We start from the raw sequence: 18891 nt of genomic DNA on the forward strand, positions 1-18891 counted from the left end.
CTTCAATTGAGGTCTAACGAACGTCTTATATAAATTCAGCATAACCTCCCTGCTCTTGGACTCTATGCCCCTATTAATAAAGCCCAGGATACCAAATGCTTTATTAACTGCTCTCTCCACCTGTCTTGCCACCTTCAATGATCTATGTACATATACACCCAGGTCTTTCTGTTCCTGCACCCTCTTAAAAATTTCACCCCTTATTTTATATTGTCTGTCCATGTTCTTCCTACCAAAATGCATCACCTCACACTTTTCCATTCTGAATTTCATCTGCGACCCATCTGCCCACTCCACCAACTTGTCTATGTCCTTTTGAAGTTCTACACAGTCCTCCTCACGGTTTACAACACTCCCAAGCTTCATATCATCCACAAACTTTGAAATCGCCCCCTGCACACCAAGATCTAGATCATTAATATATGTCAGGAAAAGCAAGGGTCCCAATATCGATCCCTGGGGAACTCCATTACAAACCTTCCTCCAGCCTGAAAAATATCCATTGACCATTACCCTCTGCTTCCTATTTTTCAACCAATTTTGTATCCACGTTGCTACTTTCCTTTTTATTCCATGAGAAATAACTTTTCTCAAAAGTCTGTTGTGTGGCACTGTATCAAATGCCTTTTGAAAGTCCATGTACACCACATCAACAACATGACTCTCATCGACATTTTCTATTACCTCTTCAAAAAACTCCAGCAAGTTAGTTAACACGATTTTCCCTTTAGAAATCCATGCTGGCTCTTCCTTATCAACCCATACTTTTCCCATGTGACTACTAATTATATTCCAAATAATTTTTGCTAGAATCTTGCCCACCAATGAAGTTTAACTGACTGGTCTGTAATTGCTGGGCTTATTCTTACAGCCTTTTTTGAACAAGGGCGTAATGTTTGCAATTCTACCATCTTCTGACACCTCCCCAGAGTTTAGGGAAGACTGAAAAATTATGGATAGTACCCCTGCAATTTCTACTCTCACTTCCTTCAACATCCTTGGATGCATCTCATCTGGTCCCGATGCCTTGTCAACTTTAAGTACCGACAGTCTATTCAACACTTCCTCCTTTTCAATTTTGAACCCTTCTAGTGATAGTTTCCTCATCTGTCACCATGGCCTGGGTAGCATCTACTTCCTTGGTAAAGATGGATGCAAAGTATTCATTTAATACCTCAGCCATGACTCCTTCATCCATGTGTAAATTCCCTTTGAGGTCCCTAATCGGCCCTACTCCTTTTACCATCCTTTTACTACTTTATGCCTGTAGAAGACTTTGGGATTCCCCTTTATTTTGGCTGCCAGTCTTTCTTCATAATCCCTCTTCGCTTCTCTAATATGCTTTTCCACCTCCCCTCTGAACCTTCTGTATTCCTCATGGTTCTCAATTGTATTTTCTACCTCTCATAAGCACACTTCTTTTTTATCTTAATTTCTATCTCCTTTTACATCCAGAGAGCTCTGGATTTGTTTGCCCTACCTTTCTCTTTCAATGGAATATACCTTGTCTGTGCCTGAACCAATTATTTTTTGAATGTAGCCCATTGTTCAGCTCAAGTCTTGCCCACCAATCTTTCGTTCCAGTCTATCTGGCCCAGCTCCGTTCTTGTCCCATCGAAGTTGGCTCTCATCCAGTTAATTATTCTTACTCCGGATTGCCTATTGTCCTGGTTGATCTATACTTCAACTTAATTTACCCAGCTTGATTCCATAGCCTTTAATAGCCTTACCTAACAAAAAAACCTATTAATCTCAGTTTTGACATTTTCGATTGACTTAGCCTTAATAACTTTTGGAAGAGAGTTTCCCAGATTTATGTGAGGAAATTCTCCCTGTACAACTGGGTTGGATCCTCTTAAAGTACTTCCATTTATATTTTTTCCTCTCTGTTAATGGCCTGTTTGCAAGGGGGCAGGCAAGTAGCCAACTTTCACCTGGGTTTTATCAACATTGTTACGATTCTGTTAGAGACTGTTAGTGTTTAAAGATGAAGTCCAAAAACCCACCAATTATACAGACAAAATTTCATGTTTTATACAAAAATAAACTTTATTGTATATAAAAAGAAATTAAACAAAGCGAGCGCCACTAACTAAACACTAAAGTTTATGAAGATTTATTAGGACTATAACTCAGTTTTACTTTTTATTTCCCCAGCCCCACCCACCCATACACCCTCCCCCACCGAGTTTCCTTTTTTGAAGGCTCATTCACTTTTCCTGAGACAAAGGTATGACACAGCCCTCCAGAATTCACTTTCCTTCTTCTGTGTTCCAACTATCCTCCTACAGGGATCCTTGCGTTAGCATTTTCAGCTATGCCACCATCCACCTTTTCTGTACAGACTTCATGACTTTGGATGCCTCAGCTCCTTGTTCAGGTTGCCAGCAGATATCCAACTGCCTCCCAACAGCTTTCTAATCTAACTCTACTAACTGCTTTCTACGACAAGGCTCTGTGAGGATTACTGTAGATTTTTTCCGTTAGCTTCAAACTAGAGCAAATATTCCAGTTGCTTTTCCCTTCACAAAATCCAAACTGAGATTGAGACCCACTCACATGGTGAACAATGAAGTTAGTATTTTCTCTGCTTGAAGGGCAGGCCTAACTGACTATCATCTCCTTTTGTTTCTCTCAACTCAGTAAGTTGCAGTCTATACCAAACCAAAGCTACAACTGCCTCTGTTTGTTCCACAAACTGAACTGCTGCTTCTGTTAGCAAACACACAGAGGTAAAGAACCTTCTAACAAAGGCTCAACCTTGAATCACTATCTCTATGGCAATATGGCAAGCTTTGGGATGGTTCAAACAGAAATACAAACAAAATATTTTACCTTCAACTCAACCCTTTGATTTTGTACCCATATGAATAATTTCAATTGCTAATGGAGTTTTACAACCCCATTTCCCAGAGTTGCTGGTCCTATAAAGAAACTCTCTTGCTTACAACTTGGTTTTACCTTCTTTTGATCTGGGAACTACAAATATATTTAAAATCTTTTTTTGAGCAAAGTGTAGACCTTCTAGCTCCACTACAAGTACAGACATGAGTCATTCATTGTTCAACTTTTACAATTCTGCCTCTGACCTTGTAAGTTAAGCATAGGTTAGCTTTTAGCTGTTTGAAGTCCATTCTCTTGAGATAACTACCGATTTCTTAACTGGATTCCTCCATTTATCTAGTTAAAATTTAATTCTGAAAACTAAAAGTTACATTCTAAAAATATGAGTTATGAACTAGATATTCACAACAACACCCCTCTGAAAGCAGGTACTAGATGGCGTGTGAGAACTCTCCCACTCTGTGGAGATGTGTCTGGTAGTTCTCCATCATGGTACAGCTGGTATTGTGACCTTATTGTCTGGAGGTCTGTAGGAACAAATGTCAACTCACCATTGCACATAAAGAATGACACTCCAATACAGTACCCTGTAGGAAGTATTCTTATGAACAACAGTCTTAAAATCAACTTTGACAGTTCAATCTGATTGATTTGTGCTACACATTCAATAAAAATTAAAAGCAGAACAACCATTTAGTGTAAAAACAAGAAAATTAATGCTTTTTCATACCTATATTCAGCATGCCAACTTTAAGGACAAGTTTGTTTTTAAAACACAATACAGAAGCTGCCTTTCATTTTCTTGGCTACTCTCCAATAAGCCAGTATTAAAAAATAAATCAATCTGTGACAATGTGTTTCCAGTGTGCAAACTTGATTTCACACCAAGTTGAGACAAAATTGTCAATAAATTAATTCTTTCTGGAATGGGGTTGTGGAGGGTCACAAGTGAAATCAGTTCAGACAGGCTCCATTCAAATTTCAGTGGAGATGAGCTCAGCACAGAGAGATTAATGAGCCAGATTTTGATGGGGGTGGGGGATGACAGTGAATTGTCACCATTATTGTTCCTCTGAAACTGATTGAAACTTCAAGATATCGGGCATGTGCAGATCAACACGGGAATCTTGATGTTGCAGTCTGCCACTTAGGGTTCATCCACAAACTGTGTGGAACCTTCCAACAAAGCCAGCAATCACTGAAATCAGTGGGAATCTCAACTTTTCCACTCCCACATCACCGTTTGAAACCCTTTAAAAATTACGGGTATAACTGAGGTTTCAAAGGTGCTGTGATTTTAAAAAATGAACAATAAAACTGACCCTGAAAAAATGTTTACATTGTGGAGTGCTGTTAAATAATTAATGAAATATTTTTAAGAAAAATTTCAGCTTCTACCTCCACCCTATGTGGATGTCCCAATCTTTCATTTGCTCTTTAAGAATTAAGCGATTTTGTTGTAGTGCTTTTGGTTTACTCTTGGTGTGGGAGGCGGTGGGGGTGAGGGGGAGGGGGAAAAGTCACTCGATCCCTCCACTGTCAGACTGTTGTCCAACATCCAGTATTGGATCAGCAGAAATTTCGTCCAGTTAAGTATTCAGAAGATCAGAGCCATTATTGTCCCTGCCAAGAGCCCTGTTCCCCAGCCACCAACTCCATGGGTGGAATTTTATGACAGTGGGATTTTGTGGTCCCGCCAAAGTCAATGGAGCTTAGAATAGCTTGCTGAATTTTACAGCCCTGCCCCCGCCAAGACAGGGCAATAAAATTCCGGCTCATCTCTCTCCTTGGCAAATGTTGGAGGCTTACCCTGTGTGTCTGCAACCTTGATTTCATGCTTGGCCATAAAACAGGCTTTGAATCACATAGTGGGGCCATCAATAAGATCACCTATTTCCACCTTCATAACATTGCCCGATTTCACCCTGTCTCAGCTCATATGCAGCTAAAACCCTCATTCATGTATTTTTTTTTACATCTATACTTGGCTATTCCAATGCATTCCTGCCTTGTCTCCAAAATTCTAACCTCGGTGAACCTTGACTCATCCAAAATTCTGCTACCAGCATCCATTTCACACCAAGTTTCGTTCACACATCATCCCTGTTTGCCTTGGTTCCTGGTTATAAGCAATGCCTTGATTTTAAATTTTTCACCATCTCTTTTCAAATCTCTCAATGGCTTTGTTCCTCACTATCTCTGTAATCTCCTCCAATTCTCCTTTAATGGTTTTTAATGACATCACTCCAGTTCCATGCTGTGACTGCTGGGTAAGGTAAGAGCCTATGGGATCGAAGGCAATTTGGAAAATTGGATCCAGAATTGGTTGAGTGGCAGGACAGAGAGTGACGGTCGAGGGGTGTTTTTGTGACTGGATGCCTGTGTCCAGTGGGGTTCCATAGGGATCGGTGTTGGGTCCCTTGCTGTTTGTGGTGTATATAAACAATTTGGACTTGAAGGTAGGAGGGTTGATCAGTGAGTTCGAGGATGACACGAAAATTGGTGGGGTGGTAAATAGTGAGGAGGATAGTCTTAAATAACAGGAGGAGATAGATGGGCTGGTCAGAGGGGCTGATCAGTAGCAAATAGAATTTAATCCAGATAAGTGTGAGGTGATGCACTTGGGCAGGACAAACAAGGCACAGGAATACAAGATGAAAGGTAGGACCCTGGGAAGTACCGAGGATCAGAGGGACGCATGTCCACTGGTCCCTTAAGGTAGCGGGACAGGTAAATAAGGTGGTTAAGAAGGCATATGGGATAGTTGCCTTTACTAACTGAGGCATAGAATATAAGAGCAGGGAGGTTATGCTGGAACTACATAAAACGCTGGTTAGGCCACAGCTAGAATATTGCGTACAGTTCTGGAATCCACATTATAGGAAGGATGTGATTGCACTAGAGAGAGTGCAGAGGAGATTTACCAGGATGTTGCCTGGGCTGGAGAGTTTTAGTTGTGAGGAGAGATTGGATAGACGGGTTATTTTCCCTGGAGCAGAGGAGATTGAGGAGGGACATGATTGAGGTGTATAAAATTATGAGGGGCATAGATAGGGTAGACATGAAGGAACTTTTCCCCTTGGTGGAGGGATCAATAACCAGGGGACATAGATTTAAGGTAAGGGGCAGGATGTTTCGAGGGGTGTGAGGAAGAATTCTTTCACCCAGAGGGTGGTGGGAATCTGGAAGTCACTGCCTGAAAGGGTGGTAGAGATAGATACCCTCATAACATTTAAGGAATATTTGGTTGTGCACTTGCAATGCCATGGCATACAAGGCAATGGGCCTTGTGCTTGAAAATGGGATTAGAATAGTTAGGTACTTGTTTGACTGGCGCAGACTTGATGGGCTGAAGGACCTATTTCTGTGCTGTAGACCTTTATCACTCGATGACTATGACTCTAAGAATGCTGCAATCAGTAGCAGGACCACTGCAGGGTGATAAGGGTGAAATTCTCTCCAGAGAAATCACCAGATCTCTCAGCAAGACTTAGGTGGAGGTGAGCGATGAGCCCATTAAATTCAACAATTTCAAGTGTCAAAGATCATGACTGCGAATGGAGCTGTGCACATTGCAAACAACCATCAGGTATGGATCTCATCTGAAAATAGTGAGTAAATTTTGGTCTCTACTACTGAGGGTTAAGCATTGCTTTGAAAGGGTGCAGAGAGGGAGGTCTGCAGAAGGGAACTACACAACACGAACAGAACACATGGATTTTCTTCCATTGAAAGAAATGAATGGAAAGATTAGTTTTCTGTAAGCGAGCAAAGAATTTTCCCCACTAGACTTCCCATTTTGAGCGCTGAGATGGAAAAGGTTTCCTCAAAACTTTCTACTATTATATAGCAATGAAATAAAAGACAAGTTAATCAGCTTTTAATAGTATTGGTTGAGGAATAAATGTTGCCAAGATACCAAGATACTCCAACACAATTTAAATATTGCCATGGAATCCCTTTTGCCTACGTCAGACAGACAGACCTCATTTTAACATCTCAAGAAGAAGAATGGGAATGGTGCAGAATTTCAACTTTGTCACCTAGGCAGTAACCTGGTAGAGCATATTAGAAACACAGAAAATGCTGGAAATACTCAGCTAGGCAGGCAGTGTTTAGAGAAACAGGGTTAATGTTTCAGCTCAATGTCCTTTCACTAAAACTGGAATGATGGAAATGGGACTGCCTGGAAGAAGAGGAGGAAGGAAGGCCGAAGATCAGATAGGATGCCTTCCCCCATTTCCCTTACCCACCTAACCAAATTTCCCCCTCCTAATCCTAAACCCACGCTCTCCTGTACTTTCTCTCCAGATCATCTTCCTCCAACATCTCTCTTTTGTCCAGCTGAATGAGACTGTACTTGCTTTATCCCACTCTCACCTACCCAATCACAAAATTTTTAGGGTGTAGGAGTAGGCCATTCAGCCCATCGTGTCTGCACTGGCTCTCTGAGTGTTTTAACTTAGTGCCAATCTCCTGCCTTTTCCCCATAACCCTGTACATTGTTTCTAATTAAATAATCATCCAATGCCCTCTTGAATGCCTTGGTTGAACCAGCCTCCTCCACACTTCCAGGCAGTGCATTCCAAACCCAAACTACTCGCCCAAACAGAAGCGAGAGCTTCGGGGCTCACCTCACCGGGTAAGTGGAAAAAACCGATAATCATAGCCACAATCCTCCAGCACTGGCTTCTCTTCCTGAAGAATCCCCCAAAGATCAATCACGTGTCCCCCACTCTTTTCTGCCCCTTTGATAGCAACTTCCATAGGCATGACATTGGGTTCCACTTGTACACTCAATTCTACCTCTCCACAATCTCAAACCCTTCACCGCCTTTGCGTTCTCTGTGTACTTATTCAACAGATGAATAAGCTGTAATTTCCTCCAGCGCCAGAAATGCAAAATCCATTACCCTCCCCACTCCTCTACAACACACTTAATTCCCTCACCACGGGGATTCCATCTCCCTACCCTGACACACTCTAGAGAATAAAAACAAAAAACTGCGGATGCTGGAAACCCAAAACAAAAACAGAATTACCTGGAAAAACTCAGCAGGTCTGGCAGCATCAGCGGAGAAGAAAAGAGTTGACGTTTCGAGTCATGAGGACTCGAAACGTCAACTCTTTTCTTCTCCGCCGATGCTGCCACACTCTAGAGAATGTTTGACTGAGCTAAATTTCTGATCTAATTTCCTCGCCACTATCAAAATGGCTCAGTAGCATCCCATCTCACCTCTGCCTCAGTCTACTTACTGCTGAAACTCTCAAACACGTTTTTAACCAGCTCTAGACTCTACCGTTGCAATATTCTCCCATCCTCCATAAACTGCAGCTCATCCAAAACCATGCTGCTTTTATTCTAATCTACTTGTTTACCCCTCATTGCCAGATTTACGCATAAACTAAGTAAACTACAGCTTAGGGCCTCACAGCATGAGGGGCCTTTAAGTATGAATAAGAAACTAAATTTCAAGTTTTACATAAGTTGAAAAATAAAGGATCCAGAGAAAAAGATTTTCCGAAATGGACATTTTGATTCTGATATGAGAAAAATACACTTATATGGCTACACAATTATTTGTCACATTGAGTTTATAAATCTGTGCATAAATAATTAGAATTGATATCTACGGTGTCACCCTTTCCCCTGACCTCTAACTGTCACATGATCCATTTAGACACTTCTTCAATCGCTAATCAAAAGTGCCTTGTATGACTTTTTCAAGACATTGATAAATATAAAAGTATTTTTTATTTTAAGATGTCTTCCTTTAAAAAAAAATTCTAGAAACTAATAAAGTATGAAAAATACACGTGACGCAGTCATAATCTGTGATACAGTTGTCTTCAGAAAATTTTGCACAACGACATCAGTTGTGCCTGGTCTGAGTCACACAAGGATCTCCCTTTTCCCCTTGCCACCAGGTAAATATATATATTATTGAAACATATGTATTGTATTTTTTACTTCTACTTTACTCGTAAACATAAAAGATTGAGTTCAAAGAATTTGTCTAATGTTTAGTTGTTTCATTACTATAGAGAGGCCTGTTAAAAATGAAAAGAACTTTTGGAAGTATATGTCAGAAGAGGAAAAAGAAGCAGCAACTTGTAGGGTGGATAAAGCAATTACTGAAAGTTGACAGCTATTTCACTGTAAAAAAGGAGGGACCTCTTCCTCAAGAGAGTCAGCTGGGCCCACAGCAACCACAAGCATCCATCTTTTCTACTAAGATAGATGATACAGATGTGAATGTGACTACACCACCTGAGAATGTTAGAGAGCCTGAAATCCCAGCTGAAGGAAATAGATACACAAAGTCCAATCATCTTGGTCTCCAGGGTGTCTTGACTGAGGATGATGTTTCATTCTGGACAAAGAAAGGTCCCTCAGAGTGTCAACACTGGAACGGCCCATTTGAGAAATCGAAGCAGCCATTCAAAAAACTAAATTAGATATTTGTTCAAAATGTCTATCCCATTCAACGAAAGTTAATGGTGAAAAATACAATTGAGAGTGGCTAGTATATTCTCCAACAGCTGGCTATATTTACTGTTTCATCTGCAAACTCTTCTCAACATCATCGACAGCACTGGCGAAACCCTGATGGAATTCAAAATCATGAGAACTCTGAGGACCATAGAAAAACTGTGCCTACACATCTGATGAGGTTAACATGGGTTAACCTTTGATTCACACCTTAAGGAACAGGTAAAAAAAGCAGCAGGAATACTGGAGGCAGGTACTTGAATGTGTTATTGCAGTAAGATAAAAGTAAAATACTGCGAACGCTGGAAATCTGAAACAAAAACTGAAAATTCTTCTTCAGCTCTGAAGGAGAGTAATATGGACTCGAAACTTCAACTCAGTTTCTCTCTCCACAGATGCTGTCAGACCTGCATTTTCTATTTTTGTTGTGTGTTATTGCAGTTGTGTGGACATTAGTAGAACGTCGACTAACTTATAGGTGAGGCAATGAAAAGATTGGCCCGCCACTTAACAAGAACTTTCTTGGCTTGATAGAACTCATTGCTAAATTTAATATATTTCTTGCCAGCCATATAAAACATAATGGAAGCAGTGGGAAGCCTTCATACTTCCTTATGCCAAAAAATATACAATACTCCAACATTCACACATGCACATTATACCACACAAAATCAGGCACTACTGAAACGTCAGCCAAGAGTTGTGCCTTTTATGACCTAGGGTTCATTTGCCTGAATATGTAACTGAGACTCAACATAAAATGTTCAGTTCTCCCAGTTAAACTCTTAGCAGAATCCACATAGCACTCTAGCTTCCTCTGCTGGCAGGCTTAGGCACAAAGCTTAAAACAACTTTAGACCACTGTCATGAAATCCATTTTTACCTCTTTGTCTCTGTATGCTAAATTGGCAGTCATTGGAGATTGTAACATTCAAGGTACAGGATGCTCCAATGCTTGTTACATTGGTTCCTGTCCAGTAACAAGGGTGGCATCCTCATGAAGTGTTGTGTAGATCACCAGATCAATTCAAGGGTCAGTGAACCACAGTTCAGGGGCAGTCAGTTTCAAGGAGTCAGCCAATATAAATGACAGAGACAGGGAAAGACAGTGGTCCCAGGTAAGTTAAAGAAAGAGCTGCAGGGAGCATACTTTAAGTAAATAGGGCTATTGCGACAAAGATATTTGGAGCAGTGATGTTATGCTTGGCACAGCTTAAGATCTGAAAGTGTGCTTGGAAGTTGTAGCTTGAGTGTACTCAGAGATTCAGGGGTAAAGGAATCTTGGAAAGCGAGATTGAAACCCTGTGAAGTGAGCCATTGTTGAAGCCATCCGAGTGGGAGGGACTTTTGGAAAGAATTCTGAGAGATCTTCAAATGTGGACATTGGAATTGTGGAAATGTGGATAAACCCTCATGAGAAAGTTGAAGTTTCAATGAGATTGGTTGGCTCACAATGGGACTAACATATGGGTGGATTGTTGAGAAATCCATGGAATCAGGTTTGCTTGCCTCTGTCATTTACTCTGTAAATGTGATGTGTCCGACCACAGCACGTCTGTTAATTCACATGTACCTTATACTTACCCTGAATATTTGAGTATCTGATAATTCTTGTAAACTGCTTTATCTGAATTAACTTGTATGGTAAAATTTGTTTTTTATTTGTTCAAAAACCCATGGAATCTTGTGGCTTTTACTTTAAAAGCAGGTGTCTCGAATTTCAAACTTTGACTACTTTAAACAAAACGTTATTGGTCCCTAATTGGATTGTACCAACAACTTTGGGAGGCCTGGCCAAGGATCATAACACCATTAAGGATCTCTTATGAGCAACAAGGATGTTAAGGTCATGCTGGCCCTGATATTAAACTAAACACGTAAACCCCCCGGCAATTTTGATGTTCTGGAAAAAGACACAATCCCCCATTACTTGCCACAATTGGAACATTATCCCTAGAAGTGCTCAAGATTAAGCTGCATGGACTGAGGGCCAGATTGCAAGGTTACCTCACCATGGAAGCAAAATTGACATCCATTTTCTATCTATGTCTACTATAATCACATCCACTTAATACACTGTATATCTACCTTTCCCCAGACTGCATGTTTTTACAATGCTAGTCACCTGCTGCAATATTTCTTGCCAATTAATATTCAGGGACAGTGGGAATCTCTTGGATGTTTATGCATTTTTGATAAGATTCTGCAAGATTTATCAAAGAGAAGTTCCATGTGAATGAAAAATTATGGAAAAATCACAACAAAAATGTAGCTAAGGCAGATTAACCATCTAGATGTGTGAAAATTAGTGATTACAACAGAGTACTCTTTCTCCATCAAACCTCGCCACTTTTCTTATTAAAAGGTAGCAACTCTTCCTAGTGTGGCCATTGTCATAGCTTAACTTGATCTTATCCTCATGCAATTTCTAGGCCTTTGTATGGGAACCATGATGAGTTTTGCTCTCCCTAGAATTGAGTACAGTCAAAACAGCAGGTCTGAAATGGAACTTAGGTATTCATGCCAGGAATTTTTCAAGTACCACACAAGGTGACACATTTACTTGCCAAGCAGCTATAGCTTTGAGGGCATCAGATGCCATTGAAAAACAAATGTGCATTGCTACATAAGGGGGCAGTCAGCCAAAGACTCGGAAACCACATACAGGTCTATCCCTCCCTGTTTACTTTAATCCCATGCAGAACTTGGCAAATGAGCAGAGGAAACAACTGCTTATAAATTTCAGATTCTCACTTAATGACTGGCTATATTGCAATTTTTCTTTGGAAAGTTGCCAGTGCAAAATAAATCAATATTTCAGTGTGACAATTGTTAACACTTTTCAAACTGAAAGTTAGAGAAAGGTCTGCAGTTATATTATCTATAGTGTACAAGATAATCACTTAGACAATCTTTAATATTAATAATGTACTATGTGGCTAAAAACAAATATTTTTAAAATCTTCTCAGTCAGCACTAATTTCAAATAGTTCTAGTACACTTAATTAATTTTACATTTAAGTAAGGAAAACTTCAAAGAGATGAGAATTAAATTGACTATCGTAAAATGGTCTGAGCTTTTAATGTGTAAATTCACTTATTGGAGAATATTTGAAGCAGAACAAAGCTCCACTTGTGAACAATCTATTAACTTTCAGAAAGGAATTGGATGCATAGTTGAAAACAAAGAGGTTGCAGGGCAATGGAAAAAAGCAGGGAGGGCTAATTGTCTAGATTTTTCAAAGGCTAGCACAGGCCCAATGGGCCAAATGGCTTCCTTTTGTGCTGTACGATTCATTGAAAGAAGGCAAGAAACAACATTAAGCTAAATTGAAAAGGCTTACACAAACGCAAGCACATGTGGAAATCCAACAAACTTTGTGAGCTACGAACATACAAACAGCAATGAAGTAGTGTTAAGATATGCAAAAAGGTTATGAGCAAAATTATCAATATCTTTATAATATACTGAAAATCGTATGGGTGGACATGGGCCCAGAATCAGGTAGTACTATAGTGGATGATAAAGTAGTGTTAGGAAATAGAGATAGTTTAAATAAGTTACATTGGTATTTGTGGGTGTTAGGAATGAGTTATACTTTTAATGTTTCAGTTTGATTTGTATTTCCATATGTGTGTGTTAAGAAAAGATCAAGTTGAGTTTTAGTTTCACTTTAAAAGATGCCTGCATTTCTAATGAGAGTTTTACGACTGTTGAAGCTAAGTTAAATAAACAAGAGTAGAGAAATTGGGCTGTTGCCTAGCAACAGGGGTCCAGAGAGGCAGATCCCCACCCCCCCCCTCGCCCCCACCGACACCCCACACACAGATAAATTAGAAACAGCAGTTTGATTTGGAAGCTGTTTGAAGATAGCTGCCAGGCAGAAGCAGCCTAGAAGGGACAGATAGCCAGTCCCAAGCTAAAGTTGGTTGAAAGTAGCTATCAGAGAGAGACTGGGTCAACAGGGACAGATAACAATCCCAAGTTAAAGAAGAAAGCCCCTCAATCCAGGGAAATGGAACAGGAGAATGTCCCAAGAAGACCTTCTAGTCAAAGGAAGGAGAGAGCTGGAAACGGTCCTGTTAAGTAAAGAGTGAGGAGCAAAGAAAGGCACCAAGCTTCAAGCTTAAAGAGATAAAGGCTTGGGGAAAGTCAGAAGGTCCAAAGAGGAACCTAAAGGTCTGTAACTCTTTCCTATGGGCATGTGAAATAATGTTGTACTGCTGACAGCTGAGTAAGTGAGAGAGAGAGTGAAAGAAAGCTTGAACGCATGTAGTGACCCAGGGAAGAGGAACATTGGAAGGTGAGTTTGAAATCCTGGAGGTGAACCCTTGCAGAAAGCATCTGAGAGAAAATGTCCGTTTGGGAGAAGATTTCAAGATGAATTCTTTGAAAGTGGAGATCAGAAACCCTTGTGTGAAAGAAGGAGTGTAGTGAGACCAGTTGGCTCAATGGGTGGCAAGCGTCTGAGGGGAGTTGAGGAGAAATCCATTGCACCTGTCTGGTATAGCATCTGTCACTTAGTTTCGGAGTGTGGTGCGCCTGACTACAAGTCACCTATTGGTTTACATGGATAGTGTACTTATTGTGAACATTAGAGTATAAGGTAGCCGTTGACATTTGTGTTATCCTTACAGATGTGTATATATCTGTAAAGGTATAGTTGTGGGTGAAGGAATATTGTAATATAGTTCATATTTTCTTGTTAAATAAATGTTTTATGCTTTTGTTAAAAGTTCATTAGCTGAGTCCAGTGACTCTGTTCAGTAGCCCCTCTCCATGTATCTAAAACAAACAAATAAAAATTAGGATCTATCGAGCCGGGTTCCATGCTGGGATCAAACTTGTCCAGTTGTAACATCAGCTGGGATCATAACAGTAGCACTTGTTATTTCTCTTAGATCTGCTTTTGGTTAAAAAGTGGGTTGAGGAGTGTATATGGATGTTGTCTACATGGACATTCTGACAGAATACATTAAGGTTCCATACTTGAGCAACAATAAGTTGTGAAAAGCATTATATAATTTCAGGTATTTCTTCAGACATGGGTTGGTGATTTGTTAGGATGTCGGAGACAAAAGCAGACACTGCAGTCTAAATGGCAGTATGTGCCAAATGGCATTCCCTCGTGATATGTACTAGGGCATCAGCTGTTTACAATATATATTGACTTGAATTCAACATCCAAATTTGCAGGGATATATGGACATTTAACAAAAACGTAAGATGATGCATTTTCTATCCAAGAAAATCAAGAGTAGTTCCTTAATGGCAAGAACATTGGGCCAGAGTGCAAATGGTATTTAAATCGAATAAATGTAGTGCCATTAACATTTGTAGTGCCAACACTAAATACACATATGATTTGCACAGAACAATGCAGTACTGAAACATAGAGAAAGAAAAAGTTCTAGACATCATTGTGCAGATCATCAAAGATTTGCGATGTATGTAGAGAAGCTTAGCTCAAGCTTACAGTGTATTGTATTGTATTAATAGAACCATTCAGTGTAAATCAAGACACTATTTTGTTCACTATAAAGGTTACTGTCAGTTTGCATCCAGAGTACTGTTCACCTTTGGTACCCCCAACATAGCAAGTGATGTAATAACCTTGGAAAAGGTCCAGATAGCTATGAGAATTACTGGCTTAAAGAATCTCAGATAAGTGTTAAGGACCTTAGAGAGATGCTAAAGAATAGCAAAGATATGGAGACGAACTGATGGGAAGTTTATAGAAATTAGTAAAGAGCTGGATAGCATGTCCATTAAGTGGAAAATTGGGTCTGGCTAGGGATGGATTTAATCTATGCAAGAGTGGGAACAGATCAGGTGTTAAGCGATTCCTTTCCTCAATACTGAGCCATTTCCGTTGGCTCTTTCCATGCCTTCAAGGTCCTGGCCGAGTTATTGTTTGGAGAAGAAGTCATATCTTAAAGAAGGCATTATAGATCTCCTGGGCTGGGTTTGATTGTCTTAAGGGATCAAAGAGCAAGTTCCTATTGTATGTTTTCGCATATTGGCCATGGTTACATTTGGCCTTTCCTAGCTAACAGGATTCAGCAATGCGGAAAAAAAGATGCTCTGGCAATGAGATGCGGGACAGGCTTGGCAGACTGGCTGCTCCAGTCATGGACCAGAAACTGTGGAGAAGGAAATAAATTTAGGCACCCAAAAGCACAAAAAGGTTAATGAGGCATTAGGTTTATCTCAAGGGTTAGAGTTATGCTTCAGTTGTAGTCCTTTCATCAGACCCCGTCAGCAGTCCTGCATTTAGCTAGGGCACTAGGAAGCCTTGAAGGTAATCAGTGTATTCACCAGAATATCAGAGTACAAAGGGATAAATCACAAGCACATGTATCACAAATTTGGTTTATATTGCCTCAAGTTCAGAAGATCTAATTAAGGCATAGCTACTCTATTTTCTTTGGTGAGCGAATCCAGAATAGGGGGTACAAATTTAATTGGAGCTAGGACATTCGGAAGTTCAACCGGGAAACATTTTTCCCCCCTCTCCACAGTGGGCAGTGTAGAATTCTCACCAAAAGGCTAGGGAAAGTGCATGAATAGAAATTTAAGAATGAAATCAAAAATTTATTCGGTAAGAGGCATGAATCCATGGCAATGCAGTTGTAAGTACAAATCAGCCTTGATCTGCATTAATGCCTGGACAGGCTTGAGGGACCAAGTGGCCAGCTCCTGTTACAGTGTTTTGAACCACAGAGGAAATTTTGAATTCTAGCACATGCAGTGGTTTTTGGCTTTAGACACTTGGGAATGTTATTCCATAACACAAAAGGGGAGAGGATCCAAGGCTTCTTATCATAGCTACCATCCCATAAACAGCAATAAGAGTATGCATATGAGCAAATTCTATAGTAATGAGAGCCAAATAGCCCATTGGCAAAATCCAATGAGGTAGCATTGCTGGATGTGGAACAGAAACCATGTATATATTTCTATAATTGTACATAAAATTTGGATAGATTAAAATTATCCCAATTCCAAATGAAACCTATCAGATCACCGTACCGCCACAAATGGAATTCGCATTTCACTGCAGAGGCTATGAAAACCCTCAGGACAAAAGGTTTTTCTTCTTCAAATCAAAGTACCACTGTTGATTTTATGGGATCTTATCATGAAGCTATTAATGTATATAGTGTTATTGAAATTTTTTTTTAAATAGAGGGTTAGTCTGTGGGGGTGTTCATTGGATTAAAGCTAGCTAGTCTGGGTGCTTTGATGTATACTAGTTTTGAGATGTAAGGGAAGTAGAGTGAATTTGCATCTTGTTGAATAGAGCATTCAAGAAGAAACCTGGCACCTAGCTAGCAGAGACCAAGCAACAGTTATATTACTACTAAAACTTGTACTATGAAAGGGATTTTATTGTTAGAAGAGGTGGAGTTGAAAGGGGTTGGTGATACAATGAGAATTTACATTCACAGATGTGCTGGGTATAACTGATAGCAGATTTGTGTGTGCAGGGCAGAGGCAATGTAACATCAAAGCCTGTAAGCCTACTACTATGTCTGCAAAGGAACCAAAGTGAAAGGAACCTCATTTTGAATTTGTAAGGTGAAAATGCTTTGCCTGCTGTCTGCTTAAAGTCAATGGGTTGCTGCTGCCTTAATGGAGATTAGTTTGGGAACTTGTTAATTTGTAGCCATGTGTATATGTTTAACTTGTGTAAGTTAATAAATGTCTCGTAATTTGATATAAAAACCTCTCGAAAACTGGTGGGATGATTCCTGAATTTAGAGCTGCATCTCAAACATACCATGTAGGTTGACAGTTGTTTAAAGTTTCTGTCCGAGATTTTTTAAATAACTCAGCTTTACTAACTGCTGTATCATAACAGATCCGTGAATTAATCAGCTTGCTGCTTAACTTGAATTCTAACATTTTAGCTAAATTATAGTTCTGTACCAATTGGAGTACACAATCCAAAAATCCATAGGTAGGTGCTACTTAACCTTCTCAGACAAATGCCCAAGTCACCAAAAATTCACCATTCAGGAGCCCACACTTTTCTTTCCTGGTCTGAGTGTCGCTGTCAAGGTCAGCATTTGACGCTCATTCCAACTGCCTTCTAGATGGTCAGCCACCTTCTTGAACTGCTGTAGTCTATCTAGTTTAGGTTCAGGATAGTGTGTGGCTTGGAGGGGAACTTGCAGGTGGTGGTGTTCCCATTCATCAGCTGTCCTTGTCCTTAGTAGAGATTGCAAGTTTGGAAGGTGCTGCTCAAGGTCTTGATGAGTTGCTGCAGTGCATCTTGCATATAATGCACACTCCTTCCACTGCACATTGCTGGTGGAGAGTGAATGTTTAAGATGGGGTGCTAATCAAGCAGCCTGCTTTGTCCTGGTGTCAAGCTTGAATGTCATTGGAACTATGCAGGCAAGTAGAGTATTCCATCACGCTGTTTCAGTATCTTAGGAGTTACAAATGATAAAGAACACAATGCAATCATCCCCAAGATAGATAGGCCTAAGGCACTATTCTGAAGAACTCGTAGAAACTAGGAGCAGGAGTAGGCCATTCAATATGATCATGCCTGATCCTCTATTGGAACACCATATTCCTGCTTTCTCTCCATACCCCTTGATGCTAATATCCAAAAAATGATCAATTTCTCCCTTGAATATACTCAGTGACCCGGCCTCCACAGCCTTCTGTGGTAGACAATTCCACAGGTTGACCATCCTGAGTGAAGAAATTTTTCCTAATCTCAGTCCTAAATGGCCTAGTATCCTGAGACTGCCCAACCAGAGGTAACATCCTCCCTGCATCTAGCCATGTTAGAATTTTATACATTCCCCTCTCATTCTTCTAAACTCTAGTGAAAACAGGCCCAGTCGAACCAATCTTTCTCAAACAGTCCTGCCACCCCCAGTATCAGCCTACTTAACATTTGCTGCACTCCCTATATGGCAAGTATATCCTTTCTTAGGTAGGGAGGCCAAAACTGCACACAGTACTCCAGGTGTAGTCTCACCAAGGCCTTGTATAACTGCAGTAAGACCTCTGAACTCAAATCCTCTTGCAATGAAGGCCAACATAACACTTGCCTGGCACACTGATCTCTACCTTGCTGAGAGTCAACTCGCAGACACTTCTTCCTACCTCCCGCTGGACCATGACCCCACCACTGAACATCAAACCATTGTTTCCAGGATTGTTACTGACCTCATCTCTTCTGAAAATCTTCCCTCCACAACTTCCAACCTCATAGTCTCCCAACCTCGGACGGCCCGCTTCTATCTCCTACCCAAAATCCACAAGCAGGACTGTCTCAGCAGACCGATCATGTCAGCCTGTTCCTGCCCCACGGAACTCATTTCTTGCTCTCGATTTCATTCTCTCTCCTCTTGTCCAGTCCCTTCCCACCCACATCCGTGATTCCTCTGAAACCCTACATCATATCAATAATTTCCAGTTCCCTGGCCCCAACTGCCTCCTCTTCACCATGGACGTCCAATCCCCCTACAGCTCTGTCCCCCACTGGGATGGTCTGATGGCTCTCCACTTGTTCCTCGAACAGAGGCCT

The sequence above is a fragment of the Carcharodon carcharias genome, chromosome 11 (assembly GCF_017639515.1).
Source record: "Carcharodon carcharias isolate sCarCar2 chromosome 11, sCarCar2.pri, whole genome shotgun sequence".
NCBI classification, from domain to species: Eukaryota; Metazoa; Chordata; class Chondrichthyes; order Lamniformes; family Lamnidae; genus Carcharodon; species Carcharodon carcharias.